General features: G+C 48.8%; 1 protein-coding gene across 2 annotated transcripts in view; it reads left to right on the plus strand.

Moving 5' to 3' along the window:
• SPECC1L (sperm antigen with calponin homology and coiled-coil domains 1 like) overlaps positions 1-20617 on the plus strand; it is a 474653-nt gene that overhangs the window by 424196 nt on the left and 29840 nt on the right. The window lies entirely within an intron of this gene.

Raw genomic sequence — 20617 nt, forward strand, 5'->3', positions numbered from 1 at the left:
CACTGACCACTCGGAGTCCTTGGCAAAGTACCCATTTGGCCTCTGTAAGTCGTAGATTGACACCTTTGAGAGCAACACTAGTACTCATGGGACCATTCCTATTCATAGACTGCTTTGAGGGCATCTGTTGTACGTGGGTAAAGCTCTGGGGGCATGCTACGGGTACTTACGGGTGAATTCCTGCTGTAAATATGCTGCTTTGTGAAGGGTAGCCATGTGCCTCCTGTGAATTAGGAATGTAGCCGAGTGTATTATGGAGTCCCCTGGGATCCCGCGACCCCTGTGCCTTAGAGTTCTTGTGCATTTCATACGGAGTGGGGAGAATAGTGGGGATACCCATACCGCCCTGGCTCATGCGCAGTTTAGACCAAGCTGGGTGTCTAGAAGGGGTACCCATGGAGCACTGACTCATGAGCATTATATACAGAACAATGTATTGTAGGGGTACCCATGAGACCCCCAGCACCAGATATAGAATGGGGATACCCCTGTGGCCCGGCACATGTGTATTGTACATGGATCAGGGTATGTATCGGGGTACAAGGGATTCTCTCACCAGTGCATTATAGATTTAGTGGGCTATCTAGTAGCGGTACCATTGGGGCCGTGGCTCTTGAGCTTTATATACAGAACAGAGAGTACTGGGATACCCAAGAGACCCCGGCGCAGGGTATGTAAGGGGAATATCCATGTAGCCCTGGCTCCTGCCCCTTATATATGGAGTGGGGTATATATCAGGGGTACCCACTAGGTGCTCGTTCCAGTGCATTATAGACTTAGCGGGCTGTATAGCACGGATACCCACGGAGCCCTGTCTCCTGTGCATTATGTTGGCAGTGAAGTGAATAGTAGGGGTACCCATGGAGCCCCGGCTTCTGTACATAACATACAGATCGGGATGTATTGCAGGGGTTGCTGTGGGCCGCGTTGTGCATTATAGACAGAACATTGAAAGGGGTACCCATAGGCCTCTGGCCCCTGTGCGTTATGTTGTAAGTGAACTGAATAGTAGGGGTACCCATGGAGCCCCGACTCCTGTACATTACAAACAGAGCGGGGTGTATTGCAAGTTTTCCTGTGCTCCCTGGATTTTGTATGTTGTAGGCAGAGCATTGAAGGATGGGGCCCAGGCTCTTGTGCGTTTCCAAACAACTCAGAGGACACTGTGAGTAGTACTCCTATAAACCCAGAACTGCACACATTGAACTCTGTCCATAAGACCAGAGTATTGGCAGCCTTGGTCAGGCCCCCTTCTCTGTGTGGCCTTATCAAGCATTCCAGGAAGGTCCTCTGGAAACGGCTGGGCCCTGATAAGGCCCTCCTTTCCGCCCAGACAGCATTATTCAGTGTCCACGGGGAGCCCATTTCAGCAGGAGAACATCCACAGAGCCTGCTCTGCACATACCAGCAGCTCTCCCCGTGCCAAGAAAGTCTGTTTTAATGTAGGATGCCAGGCCCTCTGGTACTACGAAGGCAGGAGCTGCTCTCCCTGCTCGCAGAAGTGTGTGGGGGGCGGGATGTCATTTTAGCAGAATATGTTACGCTCTCCGGTGCTGCCAGAGCAGGGTTTTCCAATCCCTTCTGTCATTGGAGCTACTTGCGCTCAGCGACTATCACCCCGAGCTAGCGTTATTACTGTTGTAATCGTGTCCATGTCAGATAAGATTACATTAGTAGTCGCCCTATGCAAGATCACAGTGTTCACCTGAGGGCCTCGGATAGAACTGCCACCAGTAATGTAAACATGGCTTCAACAATTTACAATGCCTCTATATGGATAATATGTAACAAATATAGCTGTAATCCCCTGGGGCCAAGGTAGTAAATATGAGTCTATTTTACAGACTTTGACTTTTTTCTCCAAACATTAGCATATGAGTTCTGAAAATGCACACATTTTCATCTAGAATATAAATATATATCTTTAGTTTTGGTATACATATATAAATTCAGCCAAGCAAAAGCTTCTTATTTACTAGCCTGGGCTGAACAAAGGAGAGCTCCTTTTGGTAACTGGAGACCTACTAGTAGCTCACAAACTACTCGTTGGAGAAGACTGTGCCAAAGCATATTTTAGTTGGATAAGTTTGACCTCGGGTGATTCCCTCAGATCCCCTGACTGCAATTTGGATATACAGTTCCAGTGAAAAACAACAGAGGCTCGACTAGTTACAAAAAATAAACTAACTAAAACCTGGGACCATCATTTAACATCACTAACCGGCTCCAAGGTGCAAGTGTGATTTTTTTTTTTTATTAATAGTAGTACATTAAACCCAGATGGCTTACCAACTGAGTCCAGTTAAAACTATTTGCAACTGGTGAACTGAAATAGTGCATCGCTGATGAAGCTGAATTGTGATTGCAGACGGAGGAATCGATTGAGACAGCACCCTTAGTGTGGACGTTGTGCAGAGAATAGTGGCACCAGAGAACCACTGAAAATCCGCCAGGCTTGCAAATACCCTGCATCTGATAGAGGTGGGAAGCAACTGATTGACTGCCATGGGGAGCTTCATCATGTCCACCACAGCATGGCCACCTTCTATGCATTGGAAGGTCCGCCGGTTTTAGGGCCTCCCTGTCTAGTTGTCCTGTGTGACAATGCTCAGTGGGACCCATTGGAAGGATTGAGGTGAAGGGGAGTGGGAGGAGCATATCTAATGGAATCTGCAAGGAAGCAGGATGTGTGCGTGGAGAAACCATACTCTGGGGCGTTGTGAAAACCCTGCTTTAACATCGGGGATGGAGGTTCTTTATGGAGGTTCTTTATGGGCCTCTTCTGTCCGAAACACTCCAGACAAAAGCTCATAATTATCACTATAAGACAAAGCCAGCGTCAGTGAAGGGGTTGAAAAAGATAAATTTAAGAACATGGTGAAAAAGGGTAGAGATGATAACACAGGAGAGGAAGTGGAAGCCAGGATGAAAGAAAGTTTTGTTAATAGAAAAGGGAGGAAGTAAAGTATATTGGATGGAAGGGTGAGAGAAGAGTTAGGAATGGTTATGAGGAAGGATGACGGGATGAATGTTCAGGTAGATGGACAGTTGAAAGGATGGCAGAGTAAATGGAAAGGTGATAGTGTCAATAGATTGACGCCAAAAGGATCAACTGATGATTTATTGATGGATCGCTAGTCAAAGAATGGATGCATTCATAGATGATGGATGTGGATTAATTGGATGATGGATGAAAGAACGAATGGCTGACCGAAAAGAAATGTGAAATAGCGGCTATTGGCGGGTGGATGAATGGATAGATGCTTGGCTCGAAGAGTCAGACTCACTTGCTTTGCTTGCATGGTGCCATCTGCACATTGGTTCAAAGTGGGAGTCATTAAAATTTTCTTGCTGCCCCCTTGCAATAATACTTAGGTAAGAGTTCATGCCATTAAAGAAAACTATCATTGACTCTTCTGTCGCTCAGTTGGAATGCAACAGCTGGTGACGAGGATGGAGTCTGCCGTCTTGTATGTCTTAAAATGAGAAGAGTTCCTTGTCAGACTTCCAGTTGGTCTGGGTTAATATGGTTCCCTGGTCCTGCCTCGCACGCTGCACATACGTGAACTCAGCATGCACAGACAATATCAGCGCAAGGATCGTGATACAGAGCAAAAGGTTTGGTCATACTATTAATCTATAAAAAAAAATGATGTGTGCCATCATCTCTTTTTATGATTCACCCGTGGCGTGCACAGTAGTGCTGTGCCCACTAAGAGGCAACCCCTCCAGGTCACTCTTATTCAGGCACAGGCCAGGGTCCTGCACACATTAGTCCTAGGCAGCGCAGGAAGGAATCCTCTTTTTCCCTTTTGCAGTGTTCGGTGTGTGCTAAGAGGTTGGTTTTGTTTTGTTTGTGCCTGACCTGGGTCGCCCTGGTTGGGTGTTTCCAGGCAGACTGGGAGCCTGTGCAGGCTCTCTAGCCCGGCAACGTTGCTGGGCTGGAGAGAGCCTACTGCGCATATATGTTTGGTCGGTGGCCAAACATATATGCGCAGTGAGGGGAGTGCAGTGCACTCCCCCTCACTGCTCGTCATCCCATGGTCCCGCCCCTTTCACAAAGAAAGGACAATGTCCCTTCCTTGTGAAAGGTTTGCAGCTTCTGCTGCTGGCTGGGGGTGGGGAGAGGGAGGTCGCCTACCCGGAGCCTTTGTCCCCATGGGAGCAGAAGTCGCATTCTAGTCATCATATGTGATGCTGCAAAGTGGTATCATTGAGGATGAGGGCGCGCGGGAAGGAGGAAAGACTCCGCGGGACTTGGAAGCAGTACGTCTCTTTATGAAAGATCAGGGCTTTAAAGTGGTTAGGAAAGCAGTCCTCTCTCGCTGCTCTGTAGCTCAGGTGGGCGCACCGCCGTTAATGCATACTGTCCCTGCTGGGTCACTTTGGGAAGAATGGCGTTCCCCAATGCAGAGACAACGGTGCCTGCATGTCAGAGCTGTTAACTTGTTCGTGTTTGTCACAACCGGCCTTCTTCTGCAAGAGTTTGTGAAAACCAAGACTGAAGGCCAGTGCGCCCACTCAGCGGATATTTCTGGCACAAGGCCCGCTCTTCGGTGGGAGCACTTGCATCAAATGGATCGCCGCTGTGTCCTGAAACTTGAAACAGAGTGGGCGGGTTGTCGGGGGTGGGTGGAGGCCGCCAGCATCTAACCGCTCCCCTCACTAACAGTAGATCCCACACTCGCTTGCCTAATCACAGAGCCACTCAATTGAAAGTAATTTTCACATAATAGCAACTATTATTACAACTCAGTTTCAATGAACTGTGACAGTGAATGGAATGTATTCAAGTGTGTCAATAGCACGCAAGCATTGGGTCAGCGTAAGAGGAACCCTAGGCATGCGCTGTGCAACTACCCCACCTGTATGGTGGGCTCAGCATCCATCCAGCTTCCCACAGTTCCTGGTGGAGTGCATCCGGGGAGATCGGGATTATGTCAGGGATGCATCAGCTGCGTGGAGCACTTTCAGGGGAGGGAGGGCCTGTAGGGTGATCAGCGGGGGTAAATGACATCTATGACGTATCATGGGTCGCCAGGAAGGTCATCGTGAGAATGGAGCATCCTGTGTTCAAGCGGTACAATAATGGCACTCGTGCAGGTCAACAATAGCACAGTTGCAGTCCATTGTGACGTCTAATACCTGCTCTTTTCTTGCACGCTCTTAAGGACTCGGCGGAAAAGTGAGGGGGACGAGAGCAGAAGGCGCCCGCTGCTTGTGGCTCTTGTGAAGTCACGGCCTGCCTGAGCACAACTGATGCAGGAGAGTCCACACATCGCTACAGCATCTGGGAAATCACTGGCTTGATGCGGGAGGTGGGGTGGGTGGGTGGGGGGGGGAATACAAACTCAATGTGCTTCAACCGATCGCCCTAGTTAGGTCTCAGCTAAGGGTGACCTATGTAGGCCAGGGGCGCAAGCAGTGGGGCTACCACTTCAAGCAGTGGGGGCAGTGGCATTTTCAGAGCTAGTATGAGAACACACATTCGCAAGGCCAACAGGCTTCCCTTTCATGTGCTACACAGCAGACATTGCAACAGGGTAACACTCATTGCAGAGTACCCTTACTCTACTGGAGTGAGGATTAGGTACACCTACATAGTTTGTGGTCCTGAAGAAGTGCCACTCGAACTACCTTGATGATATAGGCATGAAACATGTCGAGCTCACATTAATAACTATTCATTGGATTACACCATTTCCGTTCAGTAGATGCCAGTATCCTTATAACCCCAAGCTTCATTCACCTTTTTGAACTTGACATAGATATTGTCTTTTGTATTAAAAAAATATTTATAGAAATAGCTGTAGTCTATTTTAGATAACACCCTTTTCCTATCTTCCCACCATTATACTAGGCTATACAGCATATCCCCAGTATTACTTTGGCAAACTGAGAAGAGCTCCAGCAAAGAGTCCCTTTGAGGGGCCCGCTGGGAATTTCAGCACCACACCATGAGTAGCAGGCCTGACGATGAAGCATGCCACCTTGAGGTGGGTGAGGGCACTTCCCTCTACAAGCAAATGCTCCTGGTGATCAGAAAATTCCGGGCCTCTAACTTGGATGCCTGGTTAATTGATTTCAGAAAAGAACAGCTTATTGTTATTTTCATTTTGGAGACCAACCTGTGAAACAAGTCTGTGGTACTTCCACTGAATGAGCTGGTGCCAAGTATCTCAATCCCCACAGAGATCAGCTTTTACCTTGTTGGAATGAGTACTGAAATAGCTCAACTCGGTCTGTGAACTGTCTCTCTATGTATACCAGGGAATCCACTGCTCTAGTTCAGTGCAATAAATCAAGTCTGTAAATGAGCTCTACAATATATTTATATGACGGCTGCTCCATCTGTGCTTGGAGCCTGCTTCATCTGATTGAAGCTTATCCACTTCTTCGGTCTATTGCGTGTCCATCTACTAAACACACAGGGCAACAGGCACACAAGGGCCTTCTCTGACGTGAACTATGAGAGGTCAGCACTCAACACTCCTTGACAAAGCTTAGGGAATACTGCACCTTATGTGTGTCCCTTCTGCAGTGTGCTTATCCTGCTCTAGCCGAACATAGCCACATATCGAGTATAAGGAAGAGGAGCACAGTGGCAGGTCGCTCTGCACCACTGCCTGAGTATAGACTGTTAGCTTGACAATACCATCATGTCACACAGTTACTCTATCACCCTGAAGCTAATACTCCATGACAGACTCACAAGCGGCATCAGTGCTTTGGGCCTTCGCTCTCCTTCCTTCTGAGATAGAACAGGACGCCAGGGATTTTTTACTCCGAGAATCTGAACTGCTGTCTGTGGGGGCATTTTTTTAAACAGCCTGTCCCCACTAATAAGTAGTGCCACTAGAGTTATGTAGTTCTCCATCCCCATGCCACATAATGATTGCATCGTTATGGATTTGCATTTGCCACAGGTTGCAGATTTTAGCAGAAAAGTGTGTTTGCAGCTCCAGTGGATCAAGAGTTACTGAAAATGCAGCATGTGTGGAAGAGCAGTGGAACGACTTACAGAAAGGTTGACTGGTCACCATTAGTTACGTTTTCCTGTATTTTGGTTGTTAAGCTAGTACTAGTGATGTCCAACCTTAACCCAGATGCATGAAAACGATGAAGTATTGAAGTAATACTATCACAAAATGTGCCACATTACACTGCATAGTATCCCTATTCTTGCCAAATAATTTAGTCAACCCTGCTGCATAAATTGGTCATCTTTTTTCGCATAATTCCATTGGCCCTATTGCTGCTCGCATCCAACAGTAACCCCCGAAACAAAGTACTGCCCATAACCCTCTTTGCCAAAACCACTGTGCAGGTTCTTATTTTCTAGCCACTACTTTTATTTGTTCTAGAAGAAAAAACACAAGCCCCCTCTGCCCCAACAAGAATGGAAGATGTGATGCTATTGATAGAAAAGTCTGGGCTGTCTGCTGAACACTGAACCACTTCAAACCCATTCAAAAAGGAAAAAAGTATCCTCTTTATTGCGTTTATATAGTGCGTGCTACCGCTCCTCATGGGTAATAAGTGCTACATATAGATGCCAGTGCTTACAATTAGCAATTTTCTGCCAATTTGTTGTATTCTGCAAACCCATTAAAAAAAGAAAAAAAATCTCCTCTTTATTGCCTTTATATTGTGCTTGCTACCTCTCCTCATCAGTAATAAGTGCTACATATAAATGCAGTTGCTTACGCCGTGACAAGCTTCGTCGACCAACCTTCCAACCTTGGGAGTTAAGGGTTCCTCATCTGTGTGCAGGTGCCTCAAAGGAAGGCCTACCATGGTCACACCTGAGCACAGACTGAAACAGTTGTTTGTAGAGGCCAGATGTCCGTTTGAAACTCCCTAACGTGTGACCACTGTTGTGGATGGAAAGGCAAGATTGTAGTAGGCCTAGGCTTTATCCACATGTGAGCGATGATCTGGTAGAGGTGGAGCGTGTGGCGTTATTCTTGGTACCGGTATGCATTGTCCACGTGAGACCTTGCTGTTGCGGGTATGCTGAGTTTGCCTACCCTTCTTTCTATCACGGAAGTTTAAGTATTGTGTAGACAGAAGTGGCAAAAAGAGGTGCACTGTGGGTCGAACTTCCAGATCCTGGGAAGGTGGCTTTATAGTGTGTATAAATAAAATAATAAATCGTAGATCTCATCTGCTGGGAAATCCCTTGCCAGTGGTGCTGCTCCCTCCTTTGAGTAGAGCCAGGCCTGCAGAGGACTTAAACACGCAGCTCACTGACTTTCACTCCAGGGGTCGCTGGTTGGGCCCAGCATCACCAGACGTGCCCAGCATCACCAGACGTGCTCAGAGCCAAGTCCGCGGGAAACCCTTAAGCCTTCGTTTTCTGTAATATACGTCTTAGTTACTTGAGCCAATGTTAGCCACAAACAGCCACTGCGTAACATTAGATGTGTGCAAGCCATCGTAAGTTTGAGCCAGATGCCTGGCTCTGGCGTAGCTCAAGGTAATGTTGGACCTGTAAGACAAGAATGAGCTGAGCTTTGCTGTGTCTTCTTCGTACAACCTACACTCTAACTTCATGCTCCAAGAGTTAAAAAGAAAAGCACAAATCTTTGAGGTTGAAAAGGAGAAAGAGTTACCAGCTAGAGGCTGAATGGCATAATGTGAAACCAGAAAAACTCGGCTCAATCCTGGTTTCCCCGCTTCACTAAAGTGTGTGATCCTCGGCAAATATTTTAGTTCACAGAGCCTCCTTTTTCTTTATCACATACGAGAGCACCTTCAGACAGGTGAGTTCACGTGTGACCTAGAGAAACCTCGTTTTTGATTTAATAGAGTATAATGTTAATCCTGTACAATAGGGATCTAGGCTACCTACATACAAGATGCCAGTGATGACTGCCCTGCCTTTTAGTTCAGTAATGACAGTGTCCTCGTGGAATTGGGTAAGAGTGTTTCATGCCTAAAGACTTTAATTTCTAATAATTACCTCTGAACTCCGTGATAAGAATCTGACGTATAAAGGTGAAATGGTTCCGTTCGCTGAACGAGCGTTTATTTGAATTTTAAAGACTATATCATATTTTTCCATGATGCTGTGGCGTGCTTCACAGGTCACCCGTTTGAATGCACGGGCCCTTAAATCCAAGGCAGACCCCACTAATGCGAGGTCTCTCCCACCTCTGAGCAACAAGTGATGTGCACTGAGGCATGTCATGTCCCACCTACTCTCGGTGCCAATATAGGGGCAGATGACCCTGCAGCGGGTTCTCCTTCTCACCCCGGAAGCAGGGCTTGGCACCCGTGGATCCGTGGATGGGTGGGACGGGGGACCCGGAGGGACCCCTCCGCGTCCGAGGGCTCCTTCCCACAGCTCGGGGCCTGGAGCGCGGCTTCCAGCCGCTGTGCGGCCCGGCACGTAGGAGCCCTGCCCGCCGCTGCCGGAAGCACGTACGGGCGGCGCAGGCAGGAAGCCAGGCCGGGTCCGGGCCCGGGGTTCCCGCTTCCCAGCAGTGGACTTGACCCCGGACTCTCGGCGAGGGAGGCTGCGGGAGAAGCTCAGGGCTGAGCCGCCTCCAACCTGGGGCTGCTTATAAATAGCCCGTGCGAAAGGTCTCCTCTGTCCTTGCAATGTAGCCTCAGAGAGGGACATCTCCAGTGGGGCGAGGTACCCTGTGCGAAGGACGAGTCCAGTGTCCTTAGATAGTCTATGGTATACAGTCTTTGCAGGGACATCTGCAGTGAGGAGAGGTACCCTGTGGAGGGACATCTCCAGTGTCATTAGATAGTCTATAGTATACAGTCTCTGCTGGGACATCTCCAGTGGGGCGAGGTACCCTGTGGAGGGACATCTCCAGTGTCCTTAGATAGTCTATGGTATACAATCTCTGCAGGGACATCTCCAGTGGGGCGAGGTACCCTGTGTGAGGGACGTCTCCAGTGTCATTAGATAGTGCTACAGCATACAATCTCTGCTGGGGCATCTGTAGTGAGGCGAGGTACTCTGTGCGAGGGACATCTCCAGTGTCCTTAGATAGTCTATAGTATACAATCTATGCAGGGACATCTGCAGTGAGGCGAGGTACCTTGTGCGAGGGACGAGTCCAGTGTCCATAGATAGTACTAGAGTATACAATCTCTGCTGGGACATCTGTAGTGAGGCGAGGTACTCTGTGGAGGGATATCTCCAGTGTCCTTAGATAGTGCTATAGTATACAATCTCTGCAGGGACATCTGTGGTGAGGCGAGGTACCCTGTGCGAGGGACGGGTCCAGTGTCCTTAGATAGTGCTATAGTATACAGTCTCTGCAGGGGCATCAGTAGTGAGGCGAGGTATCCTTTACGAGGGACGAGTCCAGTGTCCTTAGATAGTGCTAGAGTATACAATCTCTGCAGGGATATCTCCAGTGGGGCGAGGTTCCCTGTGGAGGGACATCTCCAGTGTCCTTAGATAGTGCTATAGTATACAGTCTCTGCAGGGGCATCAGTAGTGAGGCGAGGTACCCTGTGGAGGGACATCTCCAGTGTCCATAGATAGTACTAGAGTATAAATCTCTGGAGGGACATCTGTAGTGAGGCGAGGTACCCTGTGTGATGGACTTCTCCAGTGTCCTTAGATAGTGCTATAGTATACAATCTCTACAGGGACATTTGTAGTGAGGTGAGGGACATCTCCAGTGGGTCGGACAACCCTGTGCGAGGGACGTCTCTAGTGACCTTAGATAGTGCTGTTGTATACGAGCTCTGCGAGGCACATCTGTAGTGAGACAAGGTACCCTGTCCGAGGAGTGTCGCTAGTGGCCTTAGATAGTGTTACTGTATACGAGCTCTGTGAGGGACATCTCCAGAGTGTCGGACTACCCTGTGCAAGGGACATCTCCAGTGGATTGGACTACCCTGTGCGAGGGACATCTCTGGTGACCTTAGATAGTGCTATTGTATACGAGCTCTGCGAGGGACATCTGTAGTGAGCCGAGGTACCTTATGCAACGGATGTTTCCAGTGTCCTTTGATAGTGCTATTGTATACAAGCTCTGCAAGGGACGTCGGTATGTAGGGAGGCGAGGTACCCTGTCCAGGGGACGTCTCCAGTGTCCTTAGATAGTGCTATAGTATACAATCTCTGCAGGGACATCTGTAGTGAGGAGAGGTACCCTGTGCAAGGGATGTCTCCAGTGTCCTTAGATAGTGCTATTGTATACAAGCTCTGCAAGGGACGTCGGTATGTAGGGAGGCGAGGTAACCTGTCAGAGGGACGTCGCTACTGGCCTTAGATAGTGTTATTGTATATGAGCTCTGTGAGGGACATCTCCAGTGGGTCGGACTACCCTGTGCGAGGGAAGTCTCTAGTGACCTTAGATAGTGCTATTGTATACAAGCTCTGCGAGGGACATCTGTAGTGAGGCAAGGTACCCTGTGCAAGGGACATCTCCAGTGTCCTTAGATAGCATTGTTGTATAGGAGCTCTGTGAGGGGCATCTGTAGTGAGGCGAGGTACCCTGTGCGAGGGGCAGCTCACCTGGGCTTAGATAGTGCTATTGTTTACGACCTCTGCGAGGGACATCTGTAGTGAGGCAAGGTACCCTGTGCGAGGGAAGTCACTAGTGACCTTAGATAGTGCTATTGTGTACAAGCTCCGCGAGGGACATCTCCAGTGGGTCGAACTACTCTGTGCGAGGGACATCTCTAGTGACCTTAGATTGTGCTATTGTATACAAGCTCTGGAAACGACATCTGTAGTGAGTCGAGGCACTCTGTCTGAAGGACAGCTCATGTGGGCTTAGATAGTGCTATTGTATACGAGCTCTGGGAGGGACATCTGTGGTGAATCGAGGCACCCTGTGTGAGGGACATCTCCAGTGGGTCGAACTACCCTGTTCGAGGGACTGCTCACATGGGGTTAGTGTATGTTGTGTTCAGTCTCTGCAAGCACTCTGGTAGTCTGAAGTGGCCTCCGTCAAATTCAGCTCTAAAATGGACATCTCTAGTGCACTGAAGTAGCCTCCCTCATACTTGGGCCTTTAGAGGGACATCTCTGTCTACCAGAGATGTCCCATCATTGTAAAAGGCCCAGCGAAGGACATCTCAAGTGAGCAGAGATATCCACTGCCCTCTTCATGCTTGGGGAGAGACACCTGTTATGGGCCGAGGTCATCTGTCATTGTTAACAAGCTCTTTAGGGGCATTTCTGGTTGTCACAGATTTTCAACCGTTATTCTGAACGGGACCTGAGATCAGCTCTCTCATAATCATGCTGCAGGTGGATTATTTTTTATTGGGCATAGGGAGCCTCTTAGTATATAAACAGGCCCTCTGAGAGACATCTCTAGTGCGCTGAGACACCCTCTCAGTGCAATAGAGCTGTCTCTCATGCTGCGCATCACATACAAACTACTTATCCACACCTACAAGGCTCTGCACAACATAGGACTAGCATACCTCAACCACCGCCTTACCTTCTACATACCCAACAGACGTCTCCATTCCTCCCAGCTCGCCCTTGCAGCCGTCCCCAAAATCCGGAAAAGTACAGCAGGAGGAAGATCCTTTTCCTACCTAGCAGCCCGGACATGGAACGCACTTCCCCTCAAGCTCAGGCAGACGGCATCACTGAAGCAGTTCAGGAAGGACCTCGAGACCTGTTTTTTTTGACTGAGCAGCACGCCTACATTCAGCACCTTGAGCCCCTATAGGTGATTAGCCGTGCTTTACAAATCCTTGATTGATAGATTGATCTGTATTATTTAGAATCTAAAAAGACATCTCTAGTGGGCTGAGATCACCCGTCATTGTAAAGAGGCCCTATGAGGGGCATCTCTAGTGAGATATCTGTGATGAGCACCTTTAGTAGACTGTAGTCATCGGTCACTGAAAACGAGGCATGCAGGGGACATGTCTAAGGCTGAGATAGTCTCTTGTAATATTCAAGCTCTGTGAGAGACGTCTCTAATGCGCTTATATAATCTGTCATTATCAAAAGGTTGTGCAAGAGACATCAGTAGTGGGCTGCTATGACCTCTCTGACTCATCAAAACTTGCACTGAGATGCCCTTGTCTATTGGCACAAGGTACAATTTGCCCCTGCCACATAGATATCTTGTAAATATGAAGACACTGCACATTATGCACTACATGAGTCCTCTCTTGTGGTGTGAGATTTAATTGCACACTTGTTATAAACAGGCACTGCGAGAGGCGTTGAGAGGCGTTTGTTGTAGTGTGAGATTGTGTCCCTCACGATGAATCGTTTGTACGAGGGACATCTCTTGCAGTCTGAAAACATCTCCTTAAAACATCTACTGCAGTACACAGCTCTTAAAGGCAGAGGTGAGACATTAGAAATCGGGAGGGGTACCCCCTCCCCCCTCTAATGTGACTTACCATAGCTCCCAGGCACTGTGAGAAACATCAGGGGTTTGAGATATCTCTGCTCTCCTAAAAAATATACACTGCTTCGAAGAAGTGGGGCAATGTATGGGGTGGGTGGAATGACTATTGAAGAGGACTTTGTGCCCCGCCGGGGAGCACTGGTAGGGATGCTCGACGATAGGGACTTTCAACATCTACTGAGATACTTTAAATGGTATTGGGGCGGGCGGAGAGGAATCGGGATTATGTGGAATGAGGTGAAATTACTCTTTTATGAACGCGTCCTGATGCTACACGATTTTGTTTATTGATTTTGTGGTCTTGGTTGTCTTAATTACAATACAAAGATTTGTAAAAATAAACATAAGCACTGCTGTGAATGTGTTGTGTGGTATGAGAGATTGGCTTTGTCATATCGTGCTGGTATGAAAGATTCTGATAAGGCTTGTCCTTCTGGCTTGTTATTCTGTGCTTAATGTCATGAGAACCCCAATAGGGAATGGGCCGTCAGGTCCCCCGTGATAGCAGATTTATCACAGCAGCTCTTAATCATTGTGGTGTGTGTTCTGGCAGAGGCTTGTGTGCTCTGTGGCGGGAAAGAATGTTATTTGTTTTCCAGCTTTGAAGATCCAGACTGTCAGAGGTTAGAAGACTGACATCCACAGGTGAAGGAGACTGGAAGTAAAAGCAGGCTGGGATAGGAAACTGGTGGGTAGTATTGTTTTAAATAGAATAGTCTGGAACAGTTCTGTTCCCCGAGCGGGTGGCCGGAACCGTCACAGTAACACAGGACTAGTTATGGCACTGAACACACATCTGTACTTCTTCAGGCTGGATATGGGTGCTGTCATAGGCCCGTGCCCGTAGACTGCTGGCAAGCAGTTTCATAGTTCTGTCTGCCCAGGCAGGTAACTGGTGTAATCCGAGTTCAGTACCTCTCTACTCTGGTGATGGGGGCCATCACCGTTCTTTACCTCTCTAGACTGATGATAAGTACTTTTGTGTTAGGAATGTCCCCTAGGTGGTGTAAAGTCGTTTCTCCTCTCCACGATTGCCTCTGTGCTTGTACCTGGTATCCTGTTTTTTTTATTTTGGCCCTTGCCTCACTCTAAACTAGTGTGTGTTTACAGAGGCCTTGGCCTCTCCCTTGACATGAGTGAGGACCTGGACCTGAATGTGCACAGCAAGCATGCCCTCATTTCACTATCCCTGCCATGTGGAGCCATAATGGCAGTATATTGTGTTTTTCTGGTGAATACATCTACCTGCAGATGCCTCACTTTAGAATAACCCAGCAGCCAATCTGCATCCGTAAACTTCTGATACAGCACTCCGGTGCCAAGAGGGGCTGCTGGCTCTTACTGAAGCTGGAAATGGAGTCAAGGTCACATCACTGGAGCCATACAGCACCCACCCAGGTGTCTTGCAATTAGTTAGGTTTTATCTGATAGAGACTTCAGCTGCAGATTTCTTACCTTAGAATCCCTGTTGTTAGCTTCGACTCCGGAATTTTTCTACTGAGCAGTACCCTGTGTGCGCCGTCGGTGGCTTCGTTCGAATCCGTGTGCGTCGTCCGGCTCCACGTGGTATTGTCAGCATTGTTGGAGCCATCTGTGACATCACAGCCTTCTATATAGGCACCGCCCCGGCTACCCTTTTTTCGACGTTTTTGTTGAAGAATTTTTTCGGTCTGAGCGATGTGTTTGAGAAAGACTGGATTTAAACTGTGTGGTGCATGTCGTTACACCATGTCAATTACGGATCCACACCAGGTGTGTCTGGTGCCTATCCTTACACGCCCTTACGGAAGAAGTTAGGGTTTAAGCCCTGCCATAGATGGAATGAACAGAAGTACATCACTGATCCATATGAGGACTGTTAATGTTGCATTGGCTTGAAGCACAACTCTTCGTTGTGTGGCTTTTGCCTCTGCATGAACCCCAGCGCCTTGAGACCCTATGGGTGATTAGCTGCGCTTAACAAATCCTTGATTGAGTGATTGGTCTCCCACTCTTTGAAAGCGTTCAATCTTTTCATGGGTCACACTAGAGATGAGTATAGGGGTCGAAAATGGTCTAAGTATAGAGCCGGATTGAGATCCAGGTGACTTTCATCTGAACCTTCAATGGGAAAGGGAAGACTCCATAAAAAAGAACACCCTTCATCACTCAAAAGATTGAAATCCACAGGTGGGTAACTCGCTCAGGCTTTGCCCTCCTCTCCAGAGCTAAACATAGTGGAGTTGTCGCCTCAGGCTTCACAAGTACTAACACTGCCACCACCTTCTCCAGCACTGAAGTTGATACCAACCCTGGGATACCCGGAGTTCCGGACTGCTGTAAGATTGTAGAGTTCTGAGCTTAAAAGACCCTATTCTGCCGCCATGCGAAGTCCACGGCTGCATCCATCACTACCACAGAGAAGGGGATTGGACTTAGCTCATTTTGCAGCCCCATAGTAGGATGCCCTGAGACATCAGAGGCAAACAATTTCCATTCCCAAGAATGAGGACCAGTGTCCTGACTTACCCTGTGTTCATCCAAAAATTGGTCTGACAAGTGTTATCAGTTGTGTACCTCTCTCAGCTGGAGCTGTCACAAATTTGTACCTCTTTTTACTGGTGGCTGTTACGGTAATAGATGTGTCTGAGCAACCTTTGTCTGGTGCAGTAATACTCCGTGTTCTGAGGCTGGTGATGGATTTTGACACAGTTCGGTACCTAGATGTTGTTGACTGGTACTTCCAGGCTAGTAGTAGATTCTTTCATTGTTTCAGACCTCCAGGTTGGAAAAGGGTTATGACACGGGGCCATGCCTACAAAATGCTGACTGAGTCTTCTCCAAGTTGTGTATCTGTAGGCTGGTGACTGATCCTGGCTGGGTCCTGGACATGGCAGCTGGTGATGTGTTCTGTAGTGTTCCTGTATCTGGAGGCTAGTGATGGACTCAGTGGTAGGTCTGTACCTCCAGTGTGGTGATTGTACCACCACTCTGTATCTCCAGGACCGTGATGGCTGTTGTAGTTTGATAGCTCCAGGATAGGGACAGGCATTGTTGTATTCTGTACCTGGAGTCTGGCGATGGCTGCTAACGTAGTTGTGTACTATCGTGCTCTTTAAAGTTACTAATACAGCCCTGTACTTGGAGGCTGGTTTTGTACCACAAGAATAATGATTTCTTCTGTCCTAGCTGTGTGCCCCCAGAGTGGTGACTGGTACTGTAATAATTGGTTACCTCAAGGTTGGTCTTGGATTCTGTCATAATTCATTACGTCAACGCTCATGATGAGTACTGTTATAGTATGGTACCTCTAGTCTGGTGTTGGATGCCACCGTAGTCATGTTACCTCCATGCTGGTGACAGGTACTGCTATAGTTCTCTACCTCTAGGTTGAGAATGTATTCTCAGTTCTATACCTCTGAGCTAGTGAAAGGAACTGCAGTAGATATGTGCCTGGAGGGTGCTGATCGATTCTAGATGAATATTTCAAGGGGTTGATAGAACTACACCTTAGCATCACTGTGCTGAAGTATGCACCCGAAAAACCACTGATACCAATATGCAATATTATAAAATGAAGTACTCGGGCACCTTGTGAATATCCAGTTTCGTCAAATCAGAATCTCCTTTCAGTTTATTTTCATGTACTAAAACCATTGTTTATTGCTCCAGCATGCTTTTTCATTAATCGCCAATCACAAAACAATAAGATTTCTTCAGTCCATTAATCAATCCGGACGCACGTGGTACGTAATTAAGCAGGTGCCGCATTTTTTTTCTTGTGATCCATCAATCACTGATACGATACAGCCAAAGAAAACTGTGGTAACTGCTTCACTGGTGGCTTTGAGGGAGCGGTCCCTGAGCCTGATGGCGGCCTGACGATTGACTCTACACAAGTCGAGGTCGAGATTTAGGCCCGGGAGCGGTCGCCAGAGTGCTCCATCATGGTCGTCCCACTCAAGTCCTCATGATGATCGGTTAATTCGAGGCACAAGAAGAAGTCGAATTGTTCTTCAACTTCACCTCTGTCGGACAACGAGATGAGGGAGCAAGAGCATCATCGTTCTAGGCCTCCATCTGTGGATCCTGTGTCTGGGCCAACTCTGCGGCTCCCCAAGTTTCCAGGAGCCAGTCCCCAAGAGCCAGATGGATGTCGTACGACACCAAAAGAAGCCATGCCTCTTGTGTTGGATCCTGAGCCTGTTTCTTGTGGGTTAAGGTACAGTGAGGAAACTGAATGGTCACTGGACCCTTTACAGTACCAGCTCCAAGACCCTATGTACTGGCATACGGACTTGGGTGTGAAGCCAGTGGACTGGACATCTCCCCCAGTACTGGCATGCTTTCTCCGCCTACTGTGGCTATGGCGAAGGGTGCTTCATGTTCTGTGGTGATGCGAAGAGCAGCTGAAGCCCTGGACCTTGAGCTGCCTTCGGTGGCAGTCAGGACTAGCTTCCTGACTGAGGTGCTTCAGCCCAGAGCTTCATCCTGCAAACACCTGCTCCCCTTCAATGAAGCTCTTACAGATGTCCTACTGGATACCTGGTCTAAAACCAGCACAGGGGCTTCTGTGAACAGGGCAATTGTCCGCTGCCATTGCCCTGCTCCGGGTGACACAAGTTTCCTTCCGCAGCACCCCTCCCCTGAGAGGTTGGTTATCCAAGCCTCCGCTTCCCAGGGCGTGTTCCCTTCCGCACCCTTGGATAGGGAATCCAAGAGGCTGTACACACTTGTTTTCTGCCGCCAGCCTGGCATTGTGGCTCGTGAACACTGCATGCCTTTTGGGCCCCTTATTCCCATACCCTGTGGGATGTGGCTGCGCAAGTGCTGCCACAGATCCTGGAGGAGGCCCGGGCTGTACTCTCCCAAGCAGTTGCTGATGAGAAAGATGCAGCAAAGTTCACAATCTGATGTGGACTGGACACAACAGACTCACTGGACAGAGCAGTTGCATTGACAGTGGCCCTTATGCGCCACTCCTGGTTGAGGACGTCTGGCTTTTTGGGAGCTGTCCAAGCTAATCTTGTGGACATGCCCTTTGATGGCACCCATCTGTATAAAAAGCAGACTTGACGCTCGTGCGCATCAAGAATTCTCGTGCAACGGGCTGTTCCTTGGGCCTCGTGGTGGCCCCTTGTCCCTCTCAGTCTGCTTTTCACCTCTTTCATGGTTACAGAAGGGGTGCCATACCCTGTCCATTCCTGTCCAGGCAATGTGCCGCGCATGCTGCTCAGCCCCTGCGTGGGTGGGGATGTGGGATCCACTGACCTCGTGGATCCGGAAGCAATCGGTCTGGCCAGCCCACTGCCCCTCCTCCCTGCAGCTGCCTCAAAACCTTCCTAGTCTGACTGTTCTCCACCAGGGAAAAGTTGGAGGCAAGACCTGCCATCACCTGCTCCGCTGGCAGCCCTTCACATCAGACAGGTGGGTTTTGCAGATAGTCTGAAAAGGCTAATTCCTCCCCTTCTAGACTACCCTTCCATCCATGCCACCATCCTACGATCGAATGATGGAGGATCACTTGGAACTTCTTTGGAAGGAAGTTACGGCTCTCTTGGCCAAGAGAACCATAGAGAGGGTTCCTGTGCCAGAAGTAGGTTGTGGTTGCTAATACCGCTACTTTCTGTTACCCAAAAAGGACAAGAACCTCTGCCCTGTCCTAGACCTTTGGTCCCTCAACCACTTCCTCAGAAAGAAGTTCAAAATGCTCACTCTGGTTCAGGTTTTTTCTGCCCTGGAGCCAGGAGACTGGAAGGTAGCGTTGGACTTGCAGGACACTTAATTCCATATTCCTGCTCTTCCTGCCCACAGACGTTTCTTGTGGTTCATGGAGGGCCACACACACTTTTCAGCTCCCCTTTGGCCTTACCAGTGCCCCATAGGTGTTCACCAAGGTGATGGTGGTGGTTGCAGCTCATCTGTGCACGTCCGGCTTTGTCTTCCTTCCCCCTACCTCAACGACTGGCTGTTGAAGGTGGGCTCGCCCCAGGCTGTTTTCTCCCACCTCCAGACTATTGTGCACCTCCTACAATCGCTGGGGTTCACTATAAACGTGCTGAAGTCACCCCTAACTCCCTCTCCTATGCTCCCTTTCATCAGAGCTTTTCTGGACACAGTGCAGTTTCAGGCTTATCCTACAGAGTGTAGAGTTAAGGATATTCAGGCTATGATGCAAATGTTTCAGCCTCTATCCTGGATTTTGGTGAGAATGACTCTGAGGCTGCTGGGCCACATGGCTGCCTGCATCCTGTTGGTGAATCATGCCAGATGGCATATGCGGGCTCTGCAGTGGGACCTGAAGTTCCAGTGGGCGCAGCATCAGGGGAATCTCTCCGGATCTGCAGTGGTGGCAAATGAACCGCAATTGGGTCAGAGGCTGATCCCTCTCCCTTCCCCAACCAGAGCTGACAATAGTGACAGATGCGTCACTCCTGGGCTCGGGTCGCACTCTGGGAAAGGCAGAGATCGGAGGCATTTGGTCTCCAGTGGAGTCCGGACTACACATCAACCTTTTGGAGCTCTGGGTGATCAGGCTAGCATTAAAAGTATTTCTTTCCTCTCTTAAGGGAAAGGTAGTGCAGGTGTTCACGGACAACACCACCGCCATGTGGTACCGCAAACAGTAAGGTGGGGTGGGGTGGAGTTGTTGACCCTCTGTGAGGAGACTCTGCGCCTCTGGACATGGCTGGAACAACAGGGCATTTGCCTGGTTGTTCAACATCTGCAGGGCTCTCTTAACGCCAGAGTGGACGAACTCAGTCGACAATGCTTAGGCAGTCACGAATGGCGTCTCCATCCGGAGGTGGCACAAGGTCTCTTTTAGTAGTGGTTAGAGGCTTGGTTAGATCTGTTCACCTCCACAGAGAACGTAAAATGTCAGCAGTATTTCGTGTTGTAGCTTCCAAGGCAGCAATCGCTCAGCAACACTTTTCGTCTTGAGTGGAACTCAGGCCTCCTGTACACCTTTCCGCCCATACATTTCTGGCCACATTTCTCAAGAAGATCAAGAACGACCGGACCGAGTCATACTTGTGGCTCCGGACTGAGCACGGAGAGTTTGGTGTCCTGAGCTACTGAGCATGGCCATTGATCCTCCGACCAGGCTGCCCCTTTGGGAGGATCTTGTGTCACAGCAGCAGGGGAGGGTTCTCCACCCAAATCTGTTCAGCTTCCGCCTTCTTGCATGGAGATTGAGTGGCGACAGTTGACAGCTTTTGACCTTCTGCCCAAAGTCTGTAATATAATCTTGGCATCCAGGTGTCCCTCCACCA

This window comes from Pleurodeles waltl, chromosome 11 (assembly GCF_031143425.1).
Source record: "Pleurodeles waltl isolate 20211129_DDA chromosome 11, aPleWal1.hap1.20221129, whole genome shotgun sequence".
Taxonomy (NCBI): Eukaryota; Metazoa; Chordata; class Amphibia; order Caudata; family Salamandridae; genus Pleurodeles; species Pleurodeles waltl.